The sequence below is a fragment of the Gymnoscopelus braueri genome, assembly GCF_963280865.1.
Source record: "Gymnoscopelus braueri genome assembly, chromosome: 1".
NCBI classification, from domain to species: Eukaryota; Metazoa; Chordata; class Actinopteri; order Myctophiformes; family Myctophidae; genus Gymnoscopelus; species Gymnoscopelus braueri.
The window spans coordinates 50250217-50260305 of NC_137603.1; the positions used below are offsets into that span (position 1 = coordinate 50250217).

General features: G+C 37.9%; 1 pseudogene across 1 annotated transcript; it reads left to right on the forward strand.

The window, feature by feature from the left end:
• The first annotated feature begins 2884 nt into the window (after positions 1–2884).
• Positions 2885–8668, forward strand: LOC308088989 (GTPase IMAP family member 8-like; annotated as a pseudogene). The gene is made up of 5 exons (XR_013934992.1): positions 2885–2894; positions 3392–4096; positions 5654–6338; positions 7191–7826; positions 8664–8668. The product of XR_013934992.1 is annotated as a GTPase IMAP family member 8-like (transcript).
• The last annotated feature ends 1421 nt before the right edge of the window (positions 8669–10089 follow it).

Consider the following 10089-nt stretch of genomic DNA (forward strand, 5'->3'; position numbering starts at 1 on the left):
AATGGGAGCGCGTGTCATAGGGAAATTCGTCTATTATAACCGATGCAAAGTTATTTTTTTCTCTACTACTACTCATTGTGGAGTCTGATGATAGTCAAACATGCAGTGAAAGTTCCTGAGAGGCTACCGCTAATGACGAACGAGCTAACGCTAGTTGCTTGTTTCTCTCCCAGAACCTGGCAACTTGGTGTTGCCATGTTGAGAAACAAGCAACTAGCGTTAGCTCGAGTCTCTTACCGTTCCAAGGCTTCACTCTATCTTTTAAGACCAGAAGTTAGTGGACAGAGTGCAATATTAGAGGTCTTTGTGACCAGATTCTGTCTATACATCGCAACACATGATCTCTTGAGTCATGTGATAAAGATTTATATCATTCAGATTTTTCATATTCCATTCTGATGGGCTATATATTCCAACATTTGCACATTGTATTCCAACAGCACATTGTGATGATGCATTGAGAGTTTATTTACTCATCTATTTATTTTCCTATTTTTTTAATATTGTGAACGTTTTTGAAATATTTGGCCTATAATGACCAGGTTGAAAGTGGTCAAGTCTGTCTGTGGGTTTTATAAATAGGGCTCCCAAGCCAAGAAACCCAAGATTGCATCCCCTGCACTAACATCACCTGAACTAAGACACTGTAGAATAGGCTAAACAACTTCAACACTACAGTTTACTGAAGGTGGTCTCTGTATGTAGTGAACTGCAAGTTGCAACATGACGGGGTAAAAGGCCACAAGAGGCTTAAAGGCTGAATTGTTGTGAGGTTTAAGGTTTCTGAAAAAGCAGGCTATCATATTGTATACGATAACAAAACAGTGGATCAAGATCACTGAAGTGCACATATTTGATACGAAAAGTATTTCAGAAAACTATAGTTAAAGGACGACTTCACCCATTTTCAACCTATTTTTATATGGTCCTCACTAATGATCATTATAATATGGTACCATTTTTGTCTACCCTGTCTGTGTCTCAGAGGAGGGCTGTGGACAGTTCAGAAACCTGCCAACCAGTGACATCATCGATGGGGAATCCAAGCTAATAGAAACTGCAGTCTTTCTATCCCTGGAAAGTTAGCATGCTATAATGCCATTGTTATTGTGTTAAAAAATATATTAAATACACAAAATAAAATCATGTTCGAATGATGATGTCATGTCTCTGGTAGACGGGTTTCTGAAGTGTCCACAGCCCTCCTATGAAACACAGACCAAGTAGAAAAAAATTGCACCATTTTATCATGAGCACTAGTGAGGCTCAATTATATGAAGATAGGTTGAAATGGGTGAAGGGCCAAGGCGTCCTTTAAGATCAAAGGTTGAACAATGTTTAAGACAGCAGGTATTAACGTGATATGGAAGGCAATAAATGCCAATAAATCTTCATACTGCTGACAAGCAGAATGAGGATTTATTCCCTTCAATATAATATGAAGCAGTCAGTGGATTAAACAGCACAAAGTCCAAAGCATTTAGTCTTCATTCACCACACGAAACAGCAGCAGTGGTAAGTAAAACCTCTGATTTGAATTGACTTTAGATTTGATCATATCACGTTAATATGGTAAACAAAAAAACAATTATCAATTATTAAAATTTCCCAAATAATCATGCAGATTTTCATAATATTAACCAACTTGTTTCTGTAAAACGACTTTGAGTACATAGAAAATCGCCAGTGGTGGAAAGTAACAAAGTACATTTAATTAAGTACTCTAAATAAGTTCAAGTTTGAGGTATTTGTACTTTACTTGAGTATTTCCAATTTCCAATACTTTTACTTGTACTTTTACTCCACTACATTTATTTGAAAACTTGAGTTACTAGTTACTTTGTAGATTTTGTTTATTATTACAAAAAACCACTTCAGGCCTATATACATTTCGATCATTTGAAAATAGCCGATCTACAAGCTCACAATGCGTCGCGATGGGACGTATTGTGAGCTTATAGATCTGCTATTTTCAAAAGAGTTTATACATTTGAAAACCTGCATAATGAGTACTTTTACTTTTGGTACTTTAAGTAAATTTTGATGCCAATACTTTTGTACTTTTACTCAATACGATATTTAGAATATCCGAACTTTTACTTGTATTTCTACATTGGAGTATTGATACTTTTACTTAATTTGAGTACTTTTTCCACCATTGAAAAGCGCTATATAAATCGTATGTATTATTATTATTATTATAACTTCCACACGATTCCACATGTGTTTTGTGTCTTGCACATACATAGAGAATCTACAGGCATTTGTTATTATTTGATTGAAACCCCACTGATAATGTACTTTATTGTATCAACAACAATGTAGCTGTACGTTTAAATCAGACGTAATGCTGAAAAGTTGTGTTACAAATTATGTAGGTTTTAGAATATTTCACAAAAAATAAAATAAAATAATTTGAATTTTCAGAAATAGTGAAAATAGCAGATCTGCAAGCTCAAGTTGTGAGCTAGCTATCTATATTTGCTGATCTATTTTTAAAACAATATTAATTCAGATGATAGTGAAGTGACAATTTAAGGACTTTTAAGACCTTTTTAATACCTCAAGAAAGAAAATAAAAAAGACCATTACTGCATCAAAAGTAATCAACAAACTAGCCTATATAAACGCTGGTCAAACATTGGCTAAATTGTCAAATAATATAAGAAAGAGGCAAACATTTTGAAAATAGCCGATCTAAAAGCTCACAATGCCTCATGTTGCAAGGCGCTACGAGCTTGTAGATCTGCTATTTTCACAATATGCATCTGTAGAACTGAGTAAAACAAAATGCAATGCCTCAACTCCTCCTAATTCCAAGTGCTTGTCAGGGTGGGGGGTCCCCACTTCAAATATGATTATTTTGGGGGTCCCCAGTTCAAATATGATTCTGGGTAAGTTTTGGGTCCCAAGAGTCCCTCTCCTAGCAATGTAGTGGTAGTAGTTCTATTTGAAAATTAGTGGAGTGAGCTTTAAAAAAAAAAGAAAAGATAAGAAAAGAAAAACACGGGTACTTGACGCCCCCTTTTTTCCCTCTACACCAAATCTATTGGTTAAAATCTACAATCTCTCAACATAGATCTGCTATTTTCACAGAATGTGTGTCTTATTTATGATGTCACAAGGGTTGATGTGGTTAAGCTGTGATTGTATTACAACCATTCCAATAGTCAGGGCAAAGGTCTACTGTGTATAGTGTATAATAAAAACATAAACAATACAGTCTGTTTTTCCCCCCTTCTTTCTTTTAGGGAGAAGAACAGAAGAATAAACATTCAAAGATGGCCTCAAATGCAGGTCAACCAGTCAATGATTGATAAAATGTTGTACTGAATACTACAATTAAAAATTTATTTGAGATAATTTATGATTATTCCCCTTTCATTTCCAGGCCCAACTGAAAAACTCTCAGAGCTGAGAATTATACTTCTGGGATATAAAGGTTCAGGGAAGAGCTCATCAGGAAACACCATCCTGGGTTCAGAGGAGTTTAGTTTGGAGAGAACAGGTCAGTGTGAGAAGAGACAGGGACAGGTAGCAGAGAGATGTGTCACTGTGGTCAACACTCCAGGATGCTGGAGGAATTACCCTCTTAAGCACACACCTGAGCTGATCAAACAGGAGATAGTTATTAGTACATCTCTGTGCACTCCAGGACCACATGTTTTCCTTCTGGTAATAGACGTACACATGTCATGTAAACCGTGGTGTAGGCCATCAGTAGAGGAGCACATGAAGCTTCTTGGTGACAGAGTGTGGAGTCACACTATAATACTCTTCACCTATGGAGACAGACTAGGAGATAAATCTATTGAGCAGTACATTGAGAGTAAAGGAAAGGCTCTTCAGAGGCTTGTTGAGAAATGTGGGAACAGGTACCATGTCTTCAACAATGAGAACAGGGGTGATGACACTCAGGTCACAGAGCTGTTAGAGAAGATAGAGGGGATGGTGGCAGGGGATAAAGTGAGCTTTTTTGAGGTAGACAGAACAGTGTTAGAGGAGACAGAGAAGAAAAGGAGAGCAGAGGATGAAAGAGCTACACGACGACAGATGACGGTGAAGAAAGAACGAGAAAGAATCAGGTCAATGATGGGTATGTCATTCTTAATTGAGATCACATCTGTCACTAATATAATTTAAAATAAATCCACAACACACTTCTACACAGACACAGGTACAACTATAAAGCTAGTAATGATCACCACAAAGATAACAATTAAAAGCATAAACCCATTTACACATGTGACGGTATGAGATAAATGTTGTGAACATGCTATATTGAAACATTATGTTTTCTTCTGTAAACTTCTACATCACTGTTGTTTTCATTAAAGGATCATACAGTTGTATTTGTGTAGCCGGTCTGGGCCTACTTTTCAGCAGACCCTCGCAATGACTCTGCGTTGTGTTGTGCGTGATGATGGACTATTGAAAACCTCAAGGGATGCGTCCGTGACGTATATACCATGCGACCACTCAAACCTTAGATTTCAGATAATAGAACTTTTGAGACACTGATGGAGAATATTATAGTATATTGTGGGTCGTATATTGAGATGGCAGGTATGTCACATTAAATAGGACAAATCAAACAAATGGGACACTTTATTAGAACACAAAAAAAATCGCTACAGCCTCAGTAGTTAACCAGTGAAATTACGGTATTTTACAATGCCTCTCATAGAGATTGTATTGAGAGCTGCAGTTCATCGTTCTAAAGGACCTCGAGTAGTGGCGCTGTGTCAAAAGTAGGCGTGAATTTGTAGGCGCCCGTGTCAGCCCGTGTGTGTCTATGAAACAATTGAGGGAGAGAGGGTGGAACGCAGGTAGATGACGTCACTAAAGGAGGAAGTGAAGACTTCAACATAAAAGCATGAGCTCCCAAAACGATCTCTTGTAGCAAACATTACAAAATAAAAGTGACAATAAATAATATTAGAACAATAAAATAAAACGTGAGGGATTATTGGTGGAATGTATTTATGTATAGTATATACCTGCTACATTTGCAAGTTCTGGCCATTTACTAAATGTCATGTATGATGTATAGGACTTAATATTACTGCAGTCATCTTTCAATGTATCATTTTTTGTTGTATTTTCTTACATTTTAGAATGATTACCCAATTTCCCTGTAATTGTATTGTTTCATTCAAACGTTCAGGTAATACATAACAACTTAAATTTATGACAAGAAAAAATAGCCGATTTACAAGCTCACCTTGTGACATGTTGTGAGCTTGTAGATCTTTTTTTCAAAAATGTGGAATTTCTTTCAAATGTTTTGAAATTAATCAAAATGAGAATGTTAATGACATGCCAAACATAGGGACACCGGGTTGAAAGTGGTTAAAACTATCTGCTTGTCTGGCTAATATTCAAGTCACTATGAAGAAATCAATGAATTTTGTTCATAAAACATTGTTTTCCCCTCCATGCCAGTCCGTGCACACACAATTAGAGGGGAAAGGGCTATCAGCAAATAAAGGCAGACAGACAGACAGACAGACAGACAGACAGACAGACAGACAGACAGACAGACAGACAGACAGACAGACAGACAGACAGACAGATAGATAGATAGATAGATAGATAGATAGATAGATAGATAGATAGATAGATGTTGAACTTGTGATTTCTTATATTTCAGGTGATGACCTCCATCTGTCTGAGCTGAGAATTACACTTCTGGGAAATCAAGTTTCAGGAAAGAGTTCATCAGGAAACACCATCCTGAGTTCAGAGGAGTTTGGGTCAGAGAGAACAGCTCAGTGTGAGAAGAGACAGGGAGTTGTAGCAGAGAGAAGGGTCACTGTGGTTGACACTCCAGGATGGGGGTGGGAGAACCCTCTGAACTCCACATCTGAGCTGATCAACCAGGAGATAGTTCTTAGTGCATCTCTGTGTCCTCCAGGACCTCATGTTCTCCTCCTGGTTATAGATGTAGACACGTCTTGTCATTCTGATGTTTGTAAATCAGTAAAGGACCACATGCAGCTTCTTGGTGACAGAGTGTGGAGTCACACTATAATACTGTTCACCTATGGAGACAGACTAGGAGATAAATCTATTGAGCAGTACATTGAGAGTGAAGGAAAGGAAATGTGGGAACAGGTATCATGTCTTCAACAATAAGAAAAGGGGTGATGACACTCAGGTCACAGAGCTGTTGGTGAGGATAGAGGAGATGGTGGCAAGTGATACAGTTGGCTGTTTTGAGATAGACAGAAGAGTGTTAGAGGAGACTGAGAAGAAAAGGAGAACAGAGGATGAAAGAGCTACACGACGACAGATTACTGTGAAGAAAGAACGAGAAAGAATCAGGCCAATGATGGGTATGTCATTCTTTAATTGAAATCACATCTGTCACTAATATAATATAGAATAAATCCTCAACACACTTCTCAAGTACACAGACACAGGCACAACTATATAGCTAGTAATGATCACCATAAAGATAACTATTAAAAACATAAACCCATTTACACATGTGACGGCATGAGATAAATGTTGAGAGCATGCTATATTGATACATTCTGTTTTCTTCTGTGCACTTCTACATCACTGTTGTTTTCATTAAAGGATCATACAGTTGTATTTGCAAGTTCTGGCCATTTACTAAATGTCATGACTCATGTATGATGTATAGGGCTTTATATTACTGCAGTCAACTTTCTATGCATACCAGTTTTTGTATTTTTTTTTACATTTTAGAATGATTACCCAATTTCCCTGTAATTGTATTGTTTCATTCAAATGGTCAGGTAATAAATCCACCATAACAACTTAAATTTATGAAAAGAAAAAATAGCCGATCTACAAGCTCCCGCTGTGACACGTTGTGAGCTTGTAGATATTTTTTTCCAAAAATTTGAATTTCTCTCAAATGTTTTGAAATGAATCCAAATGAGAATGTTAATGACATGCCAAACATAGGGACATCGGGCTGAAAGTGGTTAAAACTATCTGCTTGTCTGGCTAATATTCAAGTCACCATGAAGAAGTCAATGAATTTTGTTCATAAAACGATTTTCTCCCCCTCCATGCCAGGCTGTGTGTGCATACAAATTTAGAGGGGAAAGGGCTATCAGCAAATAAGGGCACCCCTCATACATAGATAGATCGATGGATGGATGGATGGATGGATGGATGGATAGATGTTGAACTTGTGATTTCTTATATTTCAGGTGATGACCTCCATCTGTCTGAGCTGAGAATTATACTTCTGGGAAATGGAGAGTCAGGGAAGAGTTCAGCAGGAAACACCATCCTGGGTTCAGAGGAGTTTGGGTCAGAGAGAACAGCTCAGTGTGAGAAGAGACAGGGAGTTGTAGCAGAGAGAAGGGTCACTGTGGTTGACACTCCAGGATGGTGGTGGAAGAACCCTCTGAACTCCACATCTGAGCTGATCAAACAGGAGATAGTTCGTAGTGCATCTCTGTGTCCTCCAGGACCACATGTTCTCCTCCTGGCTATAGATGTAGACAGTTCTTATAAATCTGATGTTTGTAAATCAGTAGAGGACCACATGCAGCTTCTTGGTGAGAGAGTGTGGAATCACACTATAATACTGTTCACCAGTGGAGACAGACTAGGGGATAAATCTATTGAGCAGTACATTGAGATTGAAGGAGAGGCTCTCCAGAGGCTTGTTGAGAAATGTGGGAACAGGTATCATGTCTTCAACAATGAGAACAGGGGTGATGACACTCAGGTAACAGAGCTGGTAGAGAGGATAGAGGAGATGGTGGCAGGAAACGGAGGAGATCATTATGAAACAGGAAGACCACCAACACCATCACTGCCACTCAGGAAAGTGGCAAGTAAAGACTTTCCGCCCCTCAGTGAGTATTCAACACCTGGCCATTTATTGAACACAATGCTAACATATTAACACTACTGACATGAACATGTTTATCAGAAAATGCAGAATTTTCTATAGATTTTCTATAAATGTATTATATTCATGTTGGTGCTTCTGATTCAGAACGTGTAACATAATTCAGCAACAATTATTCTAGTTGCTCCACTCCGTTAGTGGGTAGGCGCTCAGGAATAATACTAACTACAATGTTACAGTATGTATACAAAATATATTTCCATACACAAGTTGCAGCCCTGTAATTACTAAAGAAGTGTCCTACAATACTTGCTGAATGATGTGCTTGCTTAATTCTTACATTGTGTTTTAACGTGTAAGTGTATTGTATACATATTGTTCTGCTCTCCACAAGATACTGAAACAAATTGATTGTTACTAAGCCACCAACCTTGTCAAGTTACATTGTACTTATAATCCAATTTTGTATGATATTTCAGTGAGTGAGGAGGATTTGCAAGAGAGATGGTCTTTGAGATCTTCCGTCTCTGGAACCAGCTATATGTTTGGATCACTGAGATCTGTATTCAGTTCTGGGTACGGCTCTCTGAGGTCCATCTGTGAGTCTGTGGGAAGCTCAGAACCAAGACAGAGGATAAAGTTACCAGGTTTCTTCAAAAAAAGACAAAATCTGCAGGACAATGTGAAGAAATCAAAAGATCAACATCCACAATGAGACACACTAGACCATGATCTTATCACTGTCATACTGTATTCAGGCCCAGCACCAGCGCTTTGTAAGCTTTTTGATCAGCTATTTTGCGTGGAATGTTTGCCCCAGGATAGGGATGTGAGTGTGGTTAAATTCTCAATGAAAGACTTCTTTTTTTTAACATTTATTGAGGTCAACATTTATGTGAGTTTGTGATCGTTTCCATTTACATGAACAGTAAAGACCGGATCTATGCAAGATGCTTCTATGCTTCTGGTTCTGACACCGAAGCAGATTCACAGCAGTCTAAAGTTTGTGTGTGTGTAATGTTTGATGGATCCCATAATGCAGCACTCCAGTCTCTGGTTCAAAACGTGTAATTCCACAGTGTGCTATAGATAAACATTATGTTTAATGAACAACATTTTTTTTAATGCATATCAGCAATAAAATATCTTAACTTTCAAGTAATGAATGGTTATTAGAAAAGATGTCTCTTTAATTGCTTCAGTCATCAAATCAATTTCCAACTTATAGTTTTTAATGGATTAAATTACTAAATGTACCTATCATTACCTAATGCTATAAATGATTAAAGTAGACTATCAAACTCCCAAAATTCACCAGAACACAGGAAATTACATCTACCCTGTTAAACGGGGGGAGGACCCCCTAACCCCCTGCTACTTGCCGTGGTCGCACATGTTGGCAGCCCAATGTCTACACAAAAATAATGTAATGCATATCAGCAATAAAATAGCTTGGCCTACTGCTGGAAGTGTCTACAATACACTCACTGCAATAAACTACATATGGGGAGGTGCCACTGGGGCTAAGAGGAATGAATTACATAGGCTGTTTAAATTATGGGTACAGGTTTCAAATCATTCATTATTATGTCTCTTATCGGAATGTTCAGGCAGAAGTATAAAAAGACACTTCATGGTCAGGGTTGAGGTGAGGGTTGTGGTTAGTTGTTTATGCATCTAACTGATGGGTGTGACCTGGTGGTAGCCTTTCTTGGAGTAAATATAAAGCAGTTAATAGATCAAGTGGGGCGCATGACTCCCTGGTGAGAGAGAGATTGTAGCTATAGGCCCATCAACGGTTTATTAAAAGTGTATTTTGATGATTCATCCATGAGTCTGAATCTGTCCCTGGAGAGACGTACCCTAAACTTAAGGATCCCACTCCGGGAAATAAAAATTGTCATAAAGGTGGAATATAATCTATATATGTCATTTTATATACATACAAACTAACTGCTAAGTACAACAGTGGGGGTCCCCAGATGATTAGTGTAATGTGCAACAGTTTTTTCTCACTCAACACTAAACAAACCAACATAGTATAAATGTATACAGGGTATCTGCAGCACATTTATAAAGTGACAATTTAAAGACTTGTTGTACGAAAGAGGCAAACATTGTGAAAATAGCCGAACTACAAACTCATTGTGGAACCGAGTCAAACTAAAATGTAATGCCTACAATTCCAAGTGCTTGACAGGGTGGGGGGTATAGTTCAAATCCTAGTCCCTATAGTTCAAATCATG